This window comes from Macaca nemestrina, chromosome 13 (genome assembly GCF_043159975.1).
Source record: "Macaca nemestrina isolate mMacNem1 chromosome 13, mMacNem.hap1, whole genome shotgun sequence".
Taxonomy (NCBI): Eukaryota; Metazoa; Chordata; class Mammalia; order Primates; family Cercopithecidae; genus Macaca; species Macaca nemestrina.
The window spans coordinates 106,658,386-106,679,297 of record NC_092137.1 but is presented as its reverse complement, the minus strand read 5'-3'; the positions used below and the strand labels follow the sequence as shown (position 1 = coordinate 106,679,297).

General features: G+C 47.0%; 1 protein-coding gene across 2 annotated transcripts in view; it reads right to left on the bottom strand.

Annotated features, from left to right (window-relative positions):
• The window catches only part of LOC105471806 (myb-like protein A), a 504,277-nt gene extending 484,466 nt beyond the window's left edge, over positions 1 to 19,811 (bottom strand). The window contains exon 1 of one of the 2 annotated variants that reach the window (XR_011611998.1): positions 19,659 to 19,811. The gene's annotated coding sequence lies outside the window, so the exon portion shown is untranslated. Of the gene's footprint in view, positions 1 to 17,169; positions 17,441 to 19,658 lie in introns of those variants that run through there. The other variant, XR_011611999.1, reaches the window with a different exon arrangement.
• Between the last annotated feature and the right edge of the window lie 1,101 nt (positions 19,812 to 20,912).

Sequence of the window (20,912 nt, the reverse complement as noted above, 5' to 3'; positions counted from 1 at the left end):
TGGAAGGCAAGGCAAGAGAGGTCATCCAGAAACTGCCAGAAGAAGTGTACATAAAAAGCAGTCCAGGTGAGAGTGAGTCTGAGCAGAATCTGCAAGCAAAGTCAAAAAGCAAGGCCGGATTACTCTCTTATCACATTTTCCAGGAATCAAGTGCTTCGTCTTGCTGAAATGGAGCAGCTGCTATTCTGAGTATGAGAGAGAGACATTTAGAAAGGCTGACTTGCCTCCTCTCATAGTTTTGAACCATCTTCAATTCCTTCCTGATAGCACAAAAGGAAGAAATGTGCTTGCACAGAGCTGACTGGGAAAAAAAAAGTATCTCTGAAGATGACCAGGGAACAATATTAGGCAGATTTCAGAAGGCAAGTGTGCAGTACTGGAAGTCCAGCACACAATTCTCCTGTATGTCAGAACTCATAGCTCCTTCAGCAGCACTGCTAACAAGCACAGTTGAGTGCATGCCATGTGTCAGGATGTGCTCTACGCCCTTGATATGTATTAACTTGTTTAATCCTCACAACAAGCCTATGAAGCGTAGTTTAGTATCATCATTCCATTTGACAGATGAGGATATTAAAGTACAAAACTGTAGACACCTTGACAAGCTCCCGCTGCTGGTTAATAGCGGAGCTGGCATTTGGCCTGTGCTCTCCACCTCTGCAAGATACCACCTCCTACTAACACAGACCCAGATTGCCTCTGCATATTTCCAAAGGCAGTTTCTGCAAGACTGGGTTCATTTCTGGAGAAATATTCTTAGGGAATTCAAATCCAATGCACAAAATCCATGCACCTAGAAGGTAAAATGTGCCTTCCAGAGGAAAACGCTGGGACGCTGTTTGATTCCACCCCAGAGATATCACATGGCTAATAAAAAGACTAACCTCAAATTTTTACAGAAATGACAACAAACACAAAATTTCAACTATAAATGATGTTCTTTTCAAGAGGTCCACACATGCTATGGAAAGTCTGATTCAATCCCAGGCTCAAGTCCTGCTCTTTATTCTATAAAACTGAATGACAATGGGCCCTAGCAAAAAGGTTTTCCCTTTAGTGACAATGTCTCAAGGGCACACTTGTCAGTCAAGAAAACCATCTGTATTGGGTTTCTAGCCATTACTCCAGGCAGTGCCTGTAGGATGGTGGCCTCCCGATGATGCCACAGCCCCTGGAAGTCACTTGGCACTCGCCTTCAGAAGCAGCACATCAGCACTTCAGGAGAGCTGTACCCTGAGCTGGCACTGCTGAGATCCTTCCCTCTGTCCTCCCTCCTCACTATCTGGAGTGTTCCAGAAGCAGGCTGACAGATGGGGGCTCCCGTGAGTATTCCTTGCTGCGTCTGAGGGCTGGAATGTGGGAGCACAGACGTACACTAGCCCAGTGATCCCATCCTAACGCACTGGACCCTGAACCGGTCCACACTGGGAAGGTCTGCATTGAGGTACAGCATGGCTGCTTCTTTTGAACCACATCTTTATCATTTATGGGGATTTGTAAATATCAGCTTCCAATCTTGGCAAAGAAGTGAATGCACAATTTGGAATGTGTTATAGATCAGCTGGGTCACGGTTAACAAGCCCATTATTTTCTAGCACACAATCCATTCATGCCCCTCTCAAGTCATCCACAGTCCCCTCTCTGTTTACAACCGATGGAGTCAACTCCTTCAAAAACCACTATACCAATACCGCTGAGACTAAAAAGAAATAACAAATGGATAATGTGGTTGCTAAGTGTGTGGGCCTGTTGGTGCCGTGCCTAAGTGGAAGGATGCTGTTGCCTCAAGGATCGCCTTCCAGGGAAGGGAATACGGCTCTGCATACTTCTTTCCAGATCATTCTACAAAATTTCAGGTCTCATCCATTGCAATACAAACTTTTGTGTAAATGGAAAATGTTGTCCAAAAAATGCAAGCCAAGGACAAAATAATTGTTCCGGTTTCTAATAGTTCTATTAATCATGATATTTCATTCTGATATTCATACTCCTACAGAGTTTCCATGTTCACAATCTAGTTTAGAGCCCAACACCTTCCTCCCACACTGGAAAAACTCTAGCCCCCCACTCCCTTGAATCCTAAAAAAAGAAAAGGAAGGCAAGTTGCATTCTCACCCTTGGGCCTTCTGCCCACATCCTCTGTTCTGGTATTGGTGACCCAGGCACACATCAAGTTCTTGAGACAACTGCAGAATCACAGCCTGAGGGCTGAACAGCTGCTTGGCTGCCTGCGCTCAGTTTGGCTTCGAAGACCCTGCCTTAAAAACAGAGAGGTTGTGGATAGGGGAGCTCTGTGCAGGCCAACCCCAGCAGGGGAAGAGAGAGCCCACCTAAGCCTCATCCCACCTTCACTGATCACAGGCTGCAGGGCCTCAAAGAGGCTGCTCAGCATTTCTGAACTTCATTTTTCTCACCTGTAGCGCCAGGATAGTTAGATCTATTTACAGGGCTGTTGTGAGGTTTAAATAAATTCACACACCAAGCCTAGCTCAGTGACTAGCGCAGAGCACCAGTCATACATTTTAGTGTGTAGCCAAGAAATGGCATCAGATGGCTGTGCTGTGGGAAGAAGGCCCCTACCGGGTGATGCTTCTCCCTATTAACAAGCCTGCACAGCCCACCCTCAGCTGCCTCTCACCCACCAACCCCACCACCTCCAAAGAAAGAGACCAGAGCTCTGGCATTTATTTCTGTTCGACAATAATGTTTCAGTGTTTCTCTGTCAATAAAGATGCAGGTAATTCCTCAGCTTAATTAAAAGAAAATAATGCCCAGAACACACACAGATGTGCTCTCTGCTAATCCAGCCGCAGCACCCTTGGTGACCGGCCTCAGACCACTCCACTCAATTTCTAGAGCAGCCCACAGGCCACAGATGCTACTTCATGGTCAGTATCTGCTCTGTTTCCTCCTCTGCAGACACTGGCTGTCAGCCTTGGGTTTTTCATTCTTCATTGGGTTTTTCTCTGAAATATCACTCTTATTTATTTTGCCCCAACCTTTTGGTATGCACAGTTTCATTTTTCAGAAAGGAAAGATAAGCAAGACAGTTAACCCGAGGGAACGGTTTTGAGATTTTTACCCACATCTGATCAATATATGTTACAAATCATAAAAACTTTAAAGGCTTTGTTCCAAAAGAGAGAAAAGAAAAAAGAAAATCCGAGAATGTAACTGGGGAGACTCTTAACAGAGTTTTACAAGCCCCTCAGTCCCAGAGGGTCTTCAGTTGAAGAGTTTTTCAGATTGTATTAAAGATCAGATTTCTTTAAAAAAAAATTAAAAATAGAAAATAATTAAAATTAAAATAAAAAAAAACTCTACCCAAAAGTTTCCCTTTCGTCTATTGATGCTTATTGACCATGCTATGGATAAATCACTCCCCCAAGAGTCTTGCTCTGGGAACGTATTATTTCCATTTTTCACTTTTTAAGTCACTGTCAATTGCTACGGTGTGTGCTGCTGGCATTACTAGTGCCCCCGCAATGGGCTTGATATTCTCAGCCCTGCCACAGCTAGGACACCCTGGGCCTGCCACCTCCCTGAAGGCACTCAGAGTTCCACATGGAGTAGGCAGTTCTGACCCAAACCTTCCTACAGAGCCTCAAAGTACAACCATTCCCAGTTGGGTTTGTTTTTATTGTTGGTGAGGAGGTAGAATATGTGTGGGGGCAGAAAGGGGGTTCTGTTTTGGGGAAACACAAGACAAGGCAGAAAGCCAGCCAGAGAGGCAAACAGGAGAGCAGCCTCTTCTGCAACCATCACACTTGCAGCCCACCTTCCAGCTGCGGGGACACAGTATTGTCATCTGTTGAAAAGGCAAGACGATGTCTGGGTGTCCTTAACGGAGCTCTGTGAGGCCCTGGGCCTCAAGTAGGGTCTCCACTCCTCTGCTGGGGTAGGCGTGCAAAGGGAGTGTGCCTGCTCCTGGAGTGCCTCGTCTTTCCACAGCAAAGGACCACATTCGTGGGTTTGTTCTTTGTGCTCCCTGCAAGGGTTAATCCAGGTAATGACTGAAAATGTCTTTGCCAAATACGTAAAACACAATCTCAGCCCCAAGACCAAATGGTTTCAATTCCCCTCCCGCTCAACATCCTCCCTCCTGCCTTCATGATAACTCCAGGCGGACAAGCCGGGCAGGTTAGCAAGCGCCAGGACTCCGTCCTCCCACAGCTGACACACAGACCTGCTCTGCCTTTCTCAGGATAACCTTGCCGTGATTCTTACTTCTGTTCTGTGTCACCTTACTTGAAGCTTTCCTTATTTTATTACCAGCCAGAGGGCAAAGGTTTCTTCATGGAGTGCCATCACCCACTGCCGCTCCCGGGTGACAAGGTATCCATTTCTGCTGGCCAGAAAGCAGCCACGACAGTCATGGCTAGCCCTGAGCCAGGGCAGAGAAGGGTGTGGGACTGTTACGGAGGAAATCGGAGATTTCTCTCTCTCTCTCTCTCTCTCTCTCTCTCTCTCTTTCTGTGTGTGTGTGTGTGTCTAGTTTCTCTCTCCGTCTCTCTAGCTCTCGCTCCTTAAGCTTTCCAGGTGTCTTACACCGTATCCACTCTGACCTTTCCGCTGGGGCTCAGTGTTAATAAAGCCACTTCCCAATAATGCTTTCATTCGGTGGACTCAGGCACAACTGGATTCTAACCCAGCTCCCGAGTGACCAGCTGAGACCCTAAAACAAGTCGCTCAACCTCTGAGCCTCGATTTCCCCACCCGACAAATAAGGATGATACGGGTCCTGCTTTCTGGGAGGGGGCAGTGAGACACAGTATGGAAAGTGTTAGCACAGGGCCTGCCACGGAGTCAATGCTCGGTAACAGCTCCGGAAGTGCCGGCTGTGCTAGGACCATTGATGCTATGCACCGTGACAGCTGGGGGCAAAAAGATGCATGGAATCTGGTCGAATCTTTTCACTTTATAATGAGGAAACCAAGGCCCAAGAATTGGAAATGAGTTTCCCAAGGGTGCTCAGACACGCGTAGGCACAGCTGGGATTGGAAGTCGTACCTCCTCATGCCCCATGCTCTCCCTGTGACCAGGCTGCCTGAGGCCTATCACTGTGCTTCACTTTCAACAGCTGGAGGTCTCATGCCGAGGGTCTCAGCAGTGAGACTGCCCAGGAATACTCACGGGAACCCCCATCTGTCAGCCTGCTTCTGGAACACTCCAGATAGTGAAGCGGAAGGAAACCTGGTTCAACTCGGCATGTACTTTATATCCAAGAGATACTTCTGATCACAATTACCAACCAAGCTTCTAAGACTGCAATATGGTAAAGTGTTTTCACAGCTCATTTCTTTTCCTGAGAAACAATGAGTATAATAAAGACAATGAAAATCAAGTTGATGGCTCAAGAAAAGCCATCAACTTTGGGAGGCCAAGGTGGGCGGATGGCTCAGGTTCAGGAGTTTGAGACCATCCTGGGAGACATGATGAAACCCTATCTCTACAAAAAAAAAATACAAAAATTAACCAGGCATGGTGGTGCATGCCTGTAATCCCAGCTACTCGGGAGGTTGGGGTGGGAGGATAACCTGAGCCCAGGAAGTTGAAGCTGAAGCAAGCCATGATTGCACCACTGCACTCCAGCCTGGGCAACAGAGCAAGACCCTGTTTCAAAAAATAAAAAATAAAAAAAAGGAAAGGCCATCAGGTCAAACTCATGGGCTGTTCAGACTAGGATGTATCACTCACAGTCCTGGACATGAGGTGTTTGGAGAGGCCTTTCCTCTCAGAACCGAAAGATTAGTGGTTCTGACCACTAACCTTCAAGAGAGTGGTCCCTAAAATGCCCATGTTTCCTCCATAGCTAATTAGGGCTCAGTCTTAGCATCAGCAACTATCCTTCTCATCAATTTTTAAACTATTTGGATCTTCAAGCAAGACCTTCTCTCAAAACAGTAAATTCCAAGGCCGGGCACAGTGGCTCATGCCTGTAATCCCAGCACTTTGGGAGGCTGAGGCGGTTGGACCACATGAGGTCAGGAGTTCAAGACCAGCCTGGCCAACATGGTGAAACCCTGTCTCTACTAAAAATACAAAAATTAGCAGAGCATGGTGGCATGCACCTGTAATCCCAGCTACTCAGGAAGCTGAGGCAGGAGAATCTCTTGAGCCCAGGAGGTAGAGGCTGCAGTGAGCCGAGATTGTGCCACTGCACTCCAGCCTGGGCAACAGAGCAAGACTCTGATTCAAAAACAAAACAAAACAACAACAACAACAGTAAATTCCAAATGTTGACCAAGTTATCTGTCCTAGCCTTACGTGTTGAGAACTTTAAGGACTGTCTGGGGTCTGTATCCACAGTGTGGCGTTTGTGCGTACCCCTCACCGCAGCATCACTGCCATCCTGAATCCTGCCATTTCTTGATCTCCCATCAAGCCTTTCGCAGCCTTATCCACTGAATTTGGACAACAACCCTGAGAGGCAGGTCCTGTCAGTCCCCTCACCTTACTCAGGAAGCATATCAGGTTCTGAGAGGGCAGAGCCTCTCGCAGCAAGGAGGAAGCCAGGATCTGAAGCCAGGACTCTGAGATGAGCAAAGTTGTGCTGTGATCTCATCAAAATACCTGTTTGTCTTTGCCCCTGGTTTCTGGCACAGAGCTTCACAAACCCTTCGCATTTCCTGAGTGATTCCAGTGTGCTTTGTTATTCAGAAACAGCCCCTTATATAACTCCTACCTGAGTTTGCACAAAGGAGGTGGCCCTCGCATAGTTTCAAGGGAGAGGCTGGCCATGTCAGAAAGGCCAAGCATGTGATTAGAGAGTTGGAGATTTCAGCCCCACGCCCTGATCTCCAGGGAGCAGAGGGAGCTGAAAATTGAGCTCAATCACATGCCAAAGATTTCATCATGCATGCCTACTTAGCGAAACCCCAGACAAACACTGCAACAGTGAGGCTTGGGGGCTTCCTGGCTGGTGAACATAATTGACGCTCTGGGAAGATGCAGTACCCTGACTCCAGCGGGGCAGAAGCTCCTGCACCTGCCACTGTCCCCGCCCCCACCCCTGCCCCAGACCTGGCTGCCCTGCATCTCTCCACCTGGCTGCTCATTTATATCCATTATATTAAAACTGTAATTGTAACCTGTAGCACATTCCTGAGCTCTGTGAGTCATTCAAGCAAATCATCCAACCAGAATGGAGGTCATGGGAACCCTCAAATTTGTAGCCAAGTGGGACAGAAGTGTGAGTAGCCTGGAGACCCGGGGCTTACAACTGGTGCCTGAAGTGAGGGCAGTCTTGCCAAGCCCCTTCACCTGTCGGGTCTGTGCCAACTCTGGGTAATTAACATCAGAATTGAACTGAGGTGTGGGACACCCAGTTGATGCCAGAGAATCCGTGCTGGACGGACATGCCCTTCACCCCTCCCAGGCCCTGGAAGGAGCCTCGCCTTTCCTCCTCACCAGCTTCTCCCTGATCACATGCCCGTCTTTTGATGCAATCAGTAACAATAACCACACACTTTCTCCAGCTCAGAGGCTTCCTGATTGGGTTCCACATGGTACCGGATTGTTAATAGATCATCAAGAGGGGTTGAAACCTCGTAATTTTAATACTGAGGGGCAGATAATCTAGCCTGCAGCGGGTTGAAAATACATGATGAGAAACTCAAAATGCACTTCTCTCTCCTTCCCCTAAATAAAGGGTTCACACAGCATAAGGCATCATGCTCAAATGGAAATATTTTGAAACACAATTCCGAAAAGCCCATCATCAATAATATATGGGGCAGAACACGTGGGAACCCCTTTAGCAGTGTGTGCCGGACCAACAGTGCTAGCATGATCATTTCACAAAGGTTTAATAGACCACCTTATAAGGTAGCATACTTAGGCAATTGATTTGGGACTCAAAGGGCCTACTCTCCTTTTTATTTATTTATTTATTTATTTTCCTCGAGAGTCTTGCTCTGTCACCCAGGCTGGACTGCAGTGGCACAACCGTGCCTCACTGCAGCCTCAAACTCTTGGGCTCAAGCGATCCTCCCACCTCAGCCTCCCAAAGCACTGGGATTACAGTCGTGAGCCACCACACTAGGCCCATTTTGAAAGTTAAGTTTGCCCTAGATGATTCCTTCCTACGCTCACCGATGTTACTCACACATTGTTGATACGGTCGACGGGCCCTTTCAATAAAGTTTCCCTTTCTTGCATTAAAACAGAGACCAGTAATGGGGGATTTTATGTTCTTTCCACAAATTCACTGGGAAAACACACAGTTTTATTTAAGACCATTTTTCCTTTTGAAACCCAGCATGTGATTCTCTAGCTTGTTCTCCTAACTCAACACATAAAATTCCCCATGTCCCTAATGTTCCCTTGACCTCCTCAACGAAAGTGAACTGAAGGCTCCTCCAACAATAATACTACATTACACATTTTCATTTCCAAATTACTTTCACACACATTACCCTGTCTCATTTTTTTTTTTCCAGAGCAGAAAAGCTATTGCCATCTTCCTTTTTAAATATGAGAAGACCAAAGCCTCAAAACTAATGGCAAACATGTATTCAACATTTCTTCTGCATGGGCCTAAGTCAGTTCCATATATTTCCCCATTGATCCTTTCAGCACCCTATGACACCAGTGCTATTAGTGGCCCAGTTTACAGAGGAGGAAACTGGACTCAAAGAAGGCAAAGAGATTACTTAGGGCCATATAGAGAGTGAGTGGCAGAGCCAGCTTCTTACTCCTGAGTATACAAGGCCACCTCTGTGGGTTCCCTGCCTGGGTCTTCTTACCACCGGGTGCCTGTCTAGGGTGTAAGCTTCCAGGCTAGCCCCACCGGGCCTCGTTCCCCTGGGATAATCCAACAGATCTTGACCCAGTGGCATGAGGGCACATGTGCCCTGTCTCTTTCAGCTTCTTCCTCCCCCAGTCCCTTCCTACTAGTATTCTCGCTTATGAAATTGATGGAGTCAAGGTCAGTGGACAGAAAACCCACACATCTACTCACTCCTCAGACCCCTGGCACCTCCTGCATCTCAGATCTCTCTCCTGCTTTCATGCCTACCCCCTTCTCCTGGATCTCCCGCCGCGAGGATGATTCCTTCCCAGCCTCCTTCCCTGGCACCTCCCGTGCCCTGAGGTGCAGTCATTCTCCAACCCTCAACACTCAGTGCCACACCCCTGCCATCCCTTCAACCGTTCCCTCCATATGGAGGTTTCCAGAGGGTGGAGCTAAGGCCTTCAATTTGTCATATGTTTGCCTAATTACTGGAAGCATAGTATGGGTGAAATAAACATTCGTTTAATTGAATCATAAACCTAGAAATAGAAGTAACTAATGGTTTAAATGAGTAAGGCATGGAAACCACTAATGATAGAGGAGTCAGACAGATTGAACTTGCTTCTACTCACTGAATTCTCACCAAAATGCTACAGTAGATGACATTCTTGTTCTCATTTTGCACTTGAGAGAGACGAGTTTTAGAGCGGTCAGGTGGGTTTCCCAAGATGACATAACTAGTAAATAGCACAGCCATGACTCCAATCGCAGACCTTGCCTGGTCTGCACCAGTAGCTGACTAAGCGGCCATAGCCATTGTCCCCACCCTGCCAGTCTCCCAGGGCTCTTCTATAAAATAAGGGAATTGAGGTGGTGATCTCCAAGGCCTATCTCAACTCAGAAACCCTGCAGTCCTCTCTTAGAGTTCTGTTAGTGGCATGCATTCTACAAAAAAAAAAAAAAAATCACAGGGCCGGAGACTCAGATTTTGCCAGTAGATGTGATTCACACTGCACTTCCTGGCAATGCATGTAACCTCTGTGCAAAGCCCTGGACAGAGATGATTTTCACTGTAATTTGGGAAGGGTGCCTGAAGAAGGGATGAAGAGGGAGAGAAAAACATCTCTTTTCAAAGATAATAATGCCTAAGCCTCGCTTTATTTCATTTGTGAAAATCATTATGTATTTTTGGCCTGAGAGCAACATCTGAGGCTTAAACCCAGACCAGCTTTGAATTGCAGACACAAGCTGCTGGATGGGACTTGTGCTGTGCACCCATCCCCCAAATCCAGGCTGTGATGAGGCCCCAAGCCACCGACCCTCCTGCCCTCTGGCTTCCTTTCTTGGGTTCCTCTTGCCCCAGGAAACCCCTTCTTGCCCTGTCCAGAGCTTCTTCCTTTCCTCACATCCCAGTCAGACTGTGGGTGCCAGGAGCCCCCAGTAGGACCCAGGCCCTCTCCCCACCAGTACCTAGCTCTCCTTCCTCCCGGCTCTGGCACCTAGAGAGCCCATGTCGCTCATATGGCTACCTCCTGCAGCTCCAAGACATGCCAGGTCCCAGAGGACCCTTAGGAAGCAAAGGGTGGACTCTGTTTTGCATTTTTGCATTTTTCTCCTGCAGAACAGCACCCGGGCAGTTAGACCATTGCTCACAGCCTGACACTCAGCTTCTGAGTCAACCCAGAACCTGCCAGAGAAGGTGAAACCGAGAGGCCAAACCAGGAACCTCTATGAATCTCAGCCAGGAACGGAGCAAACCACAGACTCTCCTAGAACCAGCAGCAAGGGCAGGGCAGCCACCTTGGAGGCCAGCTCAGCTATGTTTTGACTCCACATTCATCCCCAAGGAAGCAAGGCTTCTGTAGGCAGCACTAAGGACAAGGATGCCCAGGGCCCTTCGCAAATCCTAGACATCAGTGGGACAGGCAGGAACTGGCTTCTTTCGAACATCAATGGGGTTAAGCATGGTCTGGAAAACAGACAGGGGTGAAGGGCTCCAACCCGCCACTTCTGCTGCTCTGTGATCCTGGAGTCTCATCTGTGACATCTGTCAAATTATTTGTTCAAAGGGTCATTATGAAGACTCAATGAGATAATATATCTGCAGCTCAAGATAGCTGTTATCATCTCCATTACAACTGTTCAGAGGCTCTTTGCTTGGATTTTAGTTCCACAAACGTGCATGTTTACTGAGTGACAGACAGCACCCTTGTGAGAATGCTGCCTCAGAACACGGCATTAAGTCATTCCAAATGCCATCTCCCTCTGCTGGCTCTTTCCACCCTTCCAAAGTGTAGTCTCCACACTCCACATCATTGTTGGTGGTCGCGGCTCTTATGAAGGCGAAACACACAGCAGGAGGAACTAGACAGATGACATCCATCACTCCCTAGGGTCCCATGCGCTGGCAGGACGTAATCCATCTCGATTTTTCCATCAGCGTCCTAAGGACTGAAATTGTGATCTTTCACTAACTAACGGTAGCCAAGCAGTACCTGGACCCATGCTTACTTCAAGACAGTATCTCCTATTTCTGAAGATTCCTTTAGGCTATATTTCTTTTCTTAGTAGAAGTGGGAGTTCCAACTCACCAGGAAAATACGCTTTATGTTTTGGCGCATAAAATGCCTTGAGGTCTGGATTTTCCACTATACTTTTTTAGAGTGAGAATCTGCTCTGGCCAAGTTCTCCTCCTTAAAGGCATCTGACCAAACTTATGTCCCCAAAAGTTTGGCTCTGAGACGAGCATGAAGAAAAATAGATTCAACACAAAGGATCTGGAAAAGACAGGCCAAGGGTTGGCACACTCTTCCAGGGCCTAGGGAGGTGGAGGCACGAGGCTGCAGACCCTCCCTTACCCTAAACTGCAGATGATCTTCTCTCATCTGCTTCTTTCGCTGCATTTTCTTTTTTTTTTTTTCTTTTTTTTTTTTTTTTTTGAGCTTTGAGTAGTTTTGAGTAAGAATATTAAAAACACACACACACATACTCATTTTGAAATTCCAAGCCCAATTCATTTCTCTCATTTCACAGGTAATAAACGGGTGGCTGGGGAAGGAATGATTGATTAGCATTGGTCATGCTTAAAATCCAGGTCCCCTCACCCCACCACCAGTGATCTGACCACAAACTGCTTCCTGGCCCCAGGAAAGGGGCCTTGAACATCCCAGCCCACCAGAACCATCTCAAACCAGGGCTCTTCCCCAACAGATTCTCAAAACTATGCCAATGGAGGGAAAACAGTTCTTTGCTAAATAAGTCTTCTTTAGCCATAGATACTCCAATATTTTTTTCTGTATGTTCACTTGGAGACTGGAAATCCTTTACCGGATAGAACAGAGAAGGCAAACTGGCTATCTGGAGACCAGATACTGTTCCCAGATGTGTTTGTTTGACCTCATGGCATTGTAATTTTTATTAATGCAAGGAGTTATCGACATTTAAAAATGAGGTATTTTTGCATTTATAAAGTTTAGATTCCAGCTTCTCTTGGAAAAAAGAAGATCAGAAAATCTGGCAACAATAGGCCCAACTTTTCTCATGGCAAAACTTGGCTGGACCTCAGTGTTTTGTTCCATTGAGATGGGCATGTGTTCCACATTCCCTGCAGCCCCCACTCTCCTCTGCCTCACAGCTGGCCCTCTGTGCCCAGCACCACCTGCCCACCGGCAGGCATGTCAGCTCGCGCCCCAGAAGTCTTCCTTGGAGCCTGGTTCTCTCATAATACACCCCTCTCCTGCCTCAGGTTCCCCATTCCTACCCCTACTCCCATCTAGTTGCCCCTCAGAGCAGGAAAGAGAAGCAAACTTCAGCTAGCTTCTGGAACACTGGAAAAGCCAAGCTGGCCTCACAGTGTCTCCACATCTGACAGAGTCGGGCAAAGAAATCATTGTTGAGTAAATAAACGAAGGAAGTGTCATTAGTACTGGACCTGTTTGTACATCTCAGGCCTGTTTCAGTGCTGGATTTAACAAAGCATGATATGTATCTAGTGAAAGTATTAATATGTCTTCTTCCCCAGAGGGTAAAATCTAAAGGGACAGAATTATCCAATAATGCTCTCTGACACTTCTGATCCAAAAAAGACAAAACTCATGCCATTGCCTGCAAAGATGAGATGGGCCAGAAATAAGTGTGGAAAGAGAAGTCTCCCAGGAGAGCCCGCCTGGCCCTGGCATCAGGTGGAGCCACCCGGCAGGGGGCTGCAGGCTGGTGGGGAATGCCTGTCCTCACACTGAGCCCTGCAAAAATCTCACAGCCTCCTCTACTGCTCTTCCTAAACTTAGACTAACCCATCTCATCCTTAATGTGCCTTGGAAATAAAAACAATATTTGACTCTGCTGCCTTCCAGTTTCTCTCCCCCTTTCACTTCCTTCCAGCTTCCTTCTGTGAAGCCAGCCCAGGAGTGTGGAGCCCGGCCTCTCCCCATGGCACCCAAGGTGACCCTGCCCTCTAATGAAACAAATCTGCGGTGCTTCCCCCTTCACTGTGCACCCTCCTCAGACAGCACATTTACATCTTCACAAATGCTCCCCACGTACAAGTGGGAGAAAGTGTGATGAAGCACTGTGCGGGCAGGGTTTTAAAGGAGTCTTTAAGGTCCGGAACTCTTTCTTCAGGTGGAATTTTATGAGAAACTGCAATATGAGAAACAAATCATGAGGCATGCCCCAGACTGAAGAGGGTTTCACAAGTGTAATCTGAAAACCTCTGCTCTGAGTGTGGTCCACATGTGGGATGAGGGTGGTGAGGATGCTGCTGCTGGTGGTGATGGAGATTATGATGGAGGAGATGGTAGTGGTTGTGATGGCAACAGAGGTGGTGATGATCATTGTGGTGGTGGTGAGTGATTGTAGCAGAGATGATGATGGTGACGGTGAGGTTGGGACTGGGGTAAAAGTGACAGTGGTGACAGTGGTGTTAGTGGTAGTGGTGGTGGTGATAGTGGTGATGGTGTTAGTGCTGGTAGTGATGGTGATGGCAGTGATCTTGGTGGTGGTGGTAGTGATAGTAGTAATGTTACACTGATGGTGTTGGTGGTGGTGATGGAGGTGATGGTAATGTTGATATAGGTGATGGTGCTGATAATGGTAATAGTAGTGGTGATGACCATTGATGGTGATATAATTGTAATGATGGTGGTGATGGTGATGGTGCTAGTACTGGTAGCAGTGGCCATGATGGTGTTGTCAGTATTCATGGTAGTGGTGATGGTGGTGCCATTGGTAGTGACGGCAGTAATGGTGATATTAGTAGTCATGGTGGTAGTGACGGTGGTAGTGATGGTGGTGTTAGTGGTAGTGCTGGCAGTACTGGTGATAGTGGCAGCAGTGGTGGTGACAGCAGCTTTAGCAGTACCAGTGGTGATGATGGTGGAGCTGATGGTGGTGGGATGGTGGTGGTGGTGGTGGTGGTTATAATGGTAACAGTATTAGGTATAGACAAGATTCTATTGAAACAAAGATTTATTAAAATGTTATTAATTTCAGGTACTATGGTAAAGAAAATAAAAAAGTAAACCCTTTTTTTGAAAAGCATCTGTATTGGTCCATTTTCACACTGCTGATAAAGACATACCCAAGACTGGGCAATTTACAAAAGAAAGAGATTTAATTGGACTTATGGGTTCCACATGGCAGGGGAAGCCTCACAATCATGGCGGAAGGCAAGGAGGAGCAAGTCACGTCTTACATGAATGGCAGCAGGCAAATGGAGAAACTGTGCAGGGAAACTCCTGTTTTTAAAACCATCAGATCTCGTGAGACCCATTCACTCTCACGAGAACAGCACAGGAAAGACCCACGCTCCTGATTCAATCATCTACCACCGGGTCCCTCCCACACACGTGGGATTTATGGGAGCTGCAAGATAAGATCTGGGTGGGGACAGAGAGCCAAACCATATCAGCATCAGCTTCTAATTCTTTTCTATTTCTCACTGGTATACATATTACAGGCAAAGGCACACAGTAGGTACTAAATAAATGTAATTTAATTTGCCATTTTTTATGTCTTAAAAGAAACAGCTGATCCAGGAAATTCTGTTAAGATATCCCTAAGCCCAAAAGGATAAAATTAGGAGGTGATAAGAAAACTTGCTGAAAAGGTATAAAGGTACTTCAAAATGAAAGGAAAAGAGAGCAGAGGAGAGGGGACAAGGAAACCTCTTAAAATCAGGGAGGTGGATACCGCCCTATCCAGGAAGGAAAAGGAAGTAAGAAAAACATGGAGTGCGGAGCCCCTTGCTGACTCTTAACAGTCTTGCAGGGCAGGCTCTGCGACCCGCATTCCACAGAGGAGAAGCAAGCTCACATAGGCAGAGGCCAAGGCGCTGCAGAAGTCACAGCCCCAGGCCCACGGGGTGCCAGCCTGCCCAGCTGTCTCCACTACCAGCTCTAGACCATCAGCCTGAGGAACCAAGGAATTCCATGGAACAGCCCTTTTGGAAGCACATGAAGCTCTGAGGACTTCAGCCATAAGACTTTAGCTGTAGTATCCAATGTGGTCCTGTTGATGGCATTCATGAAATATGCCTGACAGGGGTTGTTTCTCTTCAGATTTTTGAAACTTCATCATCCAGTTTTGAGGTAGGCAGTGGGACTTGACTCTGAAGGCAGGGCTTGGACTCCAGACCAGATTAAACACTGGCTAAGACAGGGAAGAGACTAAACACCTCTCCACAAGACACGCCCACCGCTGCCATGTCAGTTTACCATTGCCATGGCAACACCTGGAAGTTATCATCCCTTTCCAGGGCAATAACCTGGAAGTTGCCACCCTTTTTCTAGACATTTCTGCATAATCCTCCCCTTAATTTGCATATAATTAAAAGTGGATCTAAATCTGACTGCTGAACTGCCCCTGAGCTGCTACTCCAGGCACACTGCCTATGGGTAGCCGTGCTCTACGAGGAGCAGTCCCTCTGCTGCTGCTGTGTACTACCGCTTCAATAAAAGTTGCTATCTAACACCTCCAGCTCACACATGAATTCTTTCCTGGGTGACACCAAGAACCCTCCTGGGCTAAGCCCCAACTTGGAGCCTCGCCTGCCCTGCGTCTGCCTTAGGTTTTCACTCCAAATGGATTGTGGCTAAGACACCAAGTGTATCATTATGTTCTATTGCAAATCTGAGGCTACGCAAAGAAACAGTGAATATGTGTACATGTGCGTGTACGCATGTGCGTGCACGTGTATGTGTGATTTATTCTGAGGTATTGGCTCACACATTATGGAACCTGAGAAACTCCATAATCTGCCATCAACAAGCTGGAGACCCAGAGAAGCCAGTGGTATAAATCAGACTGAGTCCCAAGGCTAATGATATACATCCCAGACCAAGGGGATAATGATATACAAAGAGCTAATGATATACATCGCAGACCAAGGGGATAATGAACCCAAAGAGCTAATGATATACATCCCAGACCAAGGGGTGGAGAAAATGAGTTGAGATGCCCCAGCTAAAATGGTGAGGTAGGAAGAGGCAAGTTCCTCCTTCCTCTGCCTTGTGTTCTGTTCAGGCCCTCAGTGGATTGAATGACACCACCCACACTGGGAAGGGAGGTCTCCCTGAGAGAATCACTGATTCAAATACCAACCTCATCCTGAAACATCCCACAGACACATCCAGGAGTGTCCCGTGACCCACACAACCATGTAAAACTAACCACCATGACAACAAAGAACCAAACTTGCATGAATGGAGTAGACCAAGCACATGGCCAGGCAGCACTGGTGGAATCCCTGTGCCCGCTTTTGACATTGCTGAGTTTCTTACTGGCCTGCTCCAAGCTGCACACTTGATTACAGAGCATGACCAAAACAAACACAACAAAATACATTTATTCATCCCCTAAGTCACCTCCAGCCACTAAGTCACATAACGCAGGTAACCTAGGACAGGTGCTCCCCACCACTGAGGGCCCTGCTCTCCCACCCGACTTACTGGATTTTTGTGATTCAGAAAAGCAAAAGTGAAGTATTTTATTTTTCTGTTTACTTTGCATTTATTTGCCATGGAATAAAGGCAACACATACATATTGATGACAGTTTGGAAAAATTAAAAATTATTTTCAAAACACATGGAAAAAAGTCATTCCTAATCTGACCATCAGTAAACAAGCCCAGTTAACATCTTGGCATTCCCGCCCTTTTTGAGGGTGTGTGGGCTTGATGAGGGGTATGAGGAGGGTTGCATTTTTTTTTTCATAATCAAGCTCAACTTCTCTAAATCAATTTTGATTTTTTATTTAAACTCCATTCACAAGCATTTCTAAACCATTAAATATAAAATAGCACCCATCCATTTAGTCTGTTACAACTTTGTGTTGGGCACTTACTAGTTGTCAGGCACCGGCTGGGGACACAGAGGTAAACAAGAGAGAGAAGTCCCACCCGTACATCTAGAGGTGAAGGTGGGCATTAAACACTCACCATAAACCACGAGAGGGCTGAGTCGGGGAGCCAAGAACACACAGAGGGCAAATGTCCTGCGTGCGCAGCTGCTGGTCACCCTCTGTCAGGTCAGCCTTTCAAATGCACCGTGCCCACTCTGCATGTGACATGCTGCCTTGGTTTTAGAGCAAATGGAGATTTAAGTGTATTTAGTTATGAGAACTTGCAAGGTAGTTTTAAAACACCCTCTTGTGGTAACAGAAGGGGATCTGAGATGTCTCCAGAGTTTTGGTCAACAGATCAAGCCACTGAAAAACCACCACGAGCCCCACAAAAATGCCTCCTGCTGCATCACCACTCTCCTTCAGCTCAAAGGCTGTGGCCAGAGGAGGGGTCTTGGGGTGCGGGTCCTCCCTGGGAGGGACAGCCCATATGAGGCTGCAGCAGGGCCTTCAGGTCATGTCCACCTCCGGCACAGAAGGCCATTGAGGTGACCGTCAGGAAGTGCTCTGTGACTTGACGGACATTGATATTTGTGAACACGGAGCACCCAGGAAATATGCTCTGGCTTGAGTGCAGCCTCAATTCTGACATTTCATCCTCAGCAACACAGCTTCAGAGAGGCGGGCCTGCCTGTGTGGCATTAATAATAGTATATGATAAAGCAGACACTGTGCCCTGGGCTGACATTGCAGGCCAGGCCCTGTGCTGAGAACTAAACATTTTTCGAAGAGATCTAATTTAACAGGAGCAAAGGTGGCTAGCAGACCTATGGGGGCAGCTTCTCTAATCCACCTTTTCACACCCCAAAAGGTAAACACCTATGTATTAGCACAACTTAATTCAACAGCTAACTGGGACAGCATGCCCAGAGTACCTCTATTTTTTAAAAATTGTGCGTGTCAATCATTTTAAGTAAAGCTGACATTTTTAAATTAATTTTTTAAATTTGTTTTTCATTTCAATTGCTCTAAACCAGGCATGGGCCTGGGCATGGAATGAGCGTTTCACATTTATAGATGAGTCTGAACTCGACACAGTGATCTATAAATAAACTCTTTAAACTGGAGGTCCCAGCCACCTGCACAATGCAGCTGTGGCCTTATGCACAGATACTAACCCCAGCCCCCAGCTCCCAGCCCCCACCTCTTGGCAGCTAACAGCCAACATCGTCTTCTTGGGGAAGAGACTTAGGACGCATTGGAAGATCTCCACAAGGCAGGGCACGGGGAGAAACTTGGCTAAAGAGAGAAGCAGTGGTGATACTGGTGATGACGAGGGCAGGCAGGTTACCCCTCTCCTCCACAGTGTGACTCTCAGGCCTGCTATGGACGGAGGGAAGGGGCCACCTGCCTGCCAGTCAGAGTGGCTCGCCTTGCTGACCTTCAGTGCTGGCCCTTGTGTCAGCTGTAGGATAAGAATTACTCTACCTGAGCTTGAAGATACCATTCTCTTCTCCACGGACTCATTTGTGAAGCGGAGTTTAACATGTGGCAGCTATTCCTTCCTCTTTTTTTAATTCATGGAATAACCGTCATGTTTCAAAATGTTCCAAGACCTAGACATGCCATGGAGAAGTGAAGGGTGGGGGCCCAAGAGTGTCTCTTATTCCAATAAGAATACAGAGCTGAGATATTTGAGCGTAAGTAAATTACAACTTGAGGACAGCCCCGAATAACAAGAGTGAGATGATCAGTGAAAGACACCCAAGAGGAAGGAAACCAAAGTCAATACGAGAAGAGCTGGCCCTGGCCTGACCTCCCCATGGTAACGGTCAAATGCTCCCTGGGCCGGTGACATCAAACCTTCACCATCCCCTCGCCAACCTGTCCCTCACACGATTGCAACGCAGGCTGGAGGGAGGGGTGACAGGGCGAGAAAGGAGAGACCCAGCTGCCTCCACTCTCAGTTCAGGGCCACTAGAAGGCTTCTGCCCTGGCAGGCAAGTCCCCGCCCCCACCAAAAAAAAAAAAAATGGCAGTGAGCCTCAGTTTACCCAGGAAGCTCTTTGGCATCAGGCCCTCCCCACCTCCTCTGACCAACTGGCACCTCCGCCTGGAGGAATCGGCATGGTCCTAGGTGAGGAGGCACAGGAATCAGACTTGGTACCTGGATGGCGACCCTCTTCTCTCTTGGGGACCTGTCCTTTGTGGGAGGCCTTTGCGGAGTGGGATAGCCCCAACTTCCCAGAAGGGAAAAAAACTTTTGTAAAAGTGAGAAACATAAAAACAACTCAGACACACATGAAAGGAAGCTGTAAATTATGAAAAATCTGGTGGCTTTATTTCATTCTGCAACAGTTTAAAAACTGCAAGATAAAAAAGATCAAGATAAAAATAGAAACCTACTGTTACCATGTCTAAGCAAATTATGCCATTCCACCCCCAGCCCTGCAAACATTCTAGGTATGCTCTGCTGGAGGTCACAAACCCAAACGCAGGCAGGGGCTGGTGGTTCAAGGGACAAATACAGAGGCCCGGCAGTCCCAGAGACCCCTGCCCCATGTGCCAGGGGCAGCCACCACTCACCTCTCGTCCACTTGCAAATTTCCAAGAGAGGCAGGAGATCCAGATTTTAAATCTCCTGCTTTGAAATATTAACAACTAACTTTTTCCAGCATTTAAACACTGCTGGCCAAATAGAACACATCTAGAGGCAGATTTGTCCAGCAGCTCCTCTCTTTCCCCGTTTGCACCCTGTATTCTAAACCTCTGTGCTATTTCTAGTTGAGGTCAGATAATTTTGTTTTTCTAAGAGTCAGGCTTGGCTCTGGTACACGTCTGGCAGAGCCATACGTTGGCATCACTTTTTGGGGGAGGACAGTTTGGCAGTATTTATCAAAATCTGAAATATCTTTCTATCCGGCCATCTCACTCCTGGAAATCTATGCTAAAGACACACTTCCTCAAGGGTACAAAGATATAGACACGCGGAATGGTCCACAGGTTTGTTTTTTGAAAGAAAAACTTGGAAAAAAAAACAATTTAAATGCCCTTCAATAAAAGGATGTTTAAATAAATCCTATCCCTGGGCCATCAAATGCTACCCAGCCATTAAATGAAATGACTTGCGCCAGGCACGGTGGCTCACGCCTGTAATCTCAACACTTTGGGAGGCCGAGGGTGGGCAGGAGTTCAAGACCAGCCTGGCCAACATGGTGAAACCCCGTCTCTATTAAAAATACAAAAAATTAGCCAGGCATGGTGGTGCATGTCTGTAGGCCCAGCTACTCAGGAGGCTGAGGGAGGAGAATCACTTGATCCTGGGAGGTGAAGGTTGCAGTGAGCCAAGATCTTGCCACTGCGCTCCAGCCTGAGTGACAGAGTGAGACTCCATGTCAAAAAAAAAAAAAAAAAAGGCTCAGATCTGAGCATATTGACATGAAAAGATGTCCATGGAATGTTTTTGTTAAACTAGCCACAGAAGAATATGCCTATGGGGGCCCCGGTTGTGTTAAATGGAATGCTCGAATATTTGCATGTTTGTGTACAAATGTAAAAAAATCTGGAAGGACAGTCAACAAATTATGAACCATGCTTATGGAAAGAGTAGGTTATAGGGTGATTTTTACTTTACAAGTTAAGTGATTGACTCATTATTTTTGTAACTAGTATATTTTATTTGAAAGTGAAACTTAAAACTTCTCCACTGTGCTCTTCCAGGGATGGAGTCTGGAAGCCCTCAGAATGGTCCTGCATTGGGCATACGCTTTCCTACAGCCTCTAACAAAACTAGACTTCCCCGAACTCCTGATAATAGAACTGCTTACCTTTATACCAAGA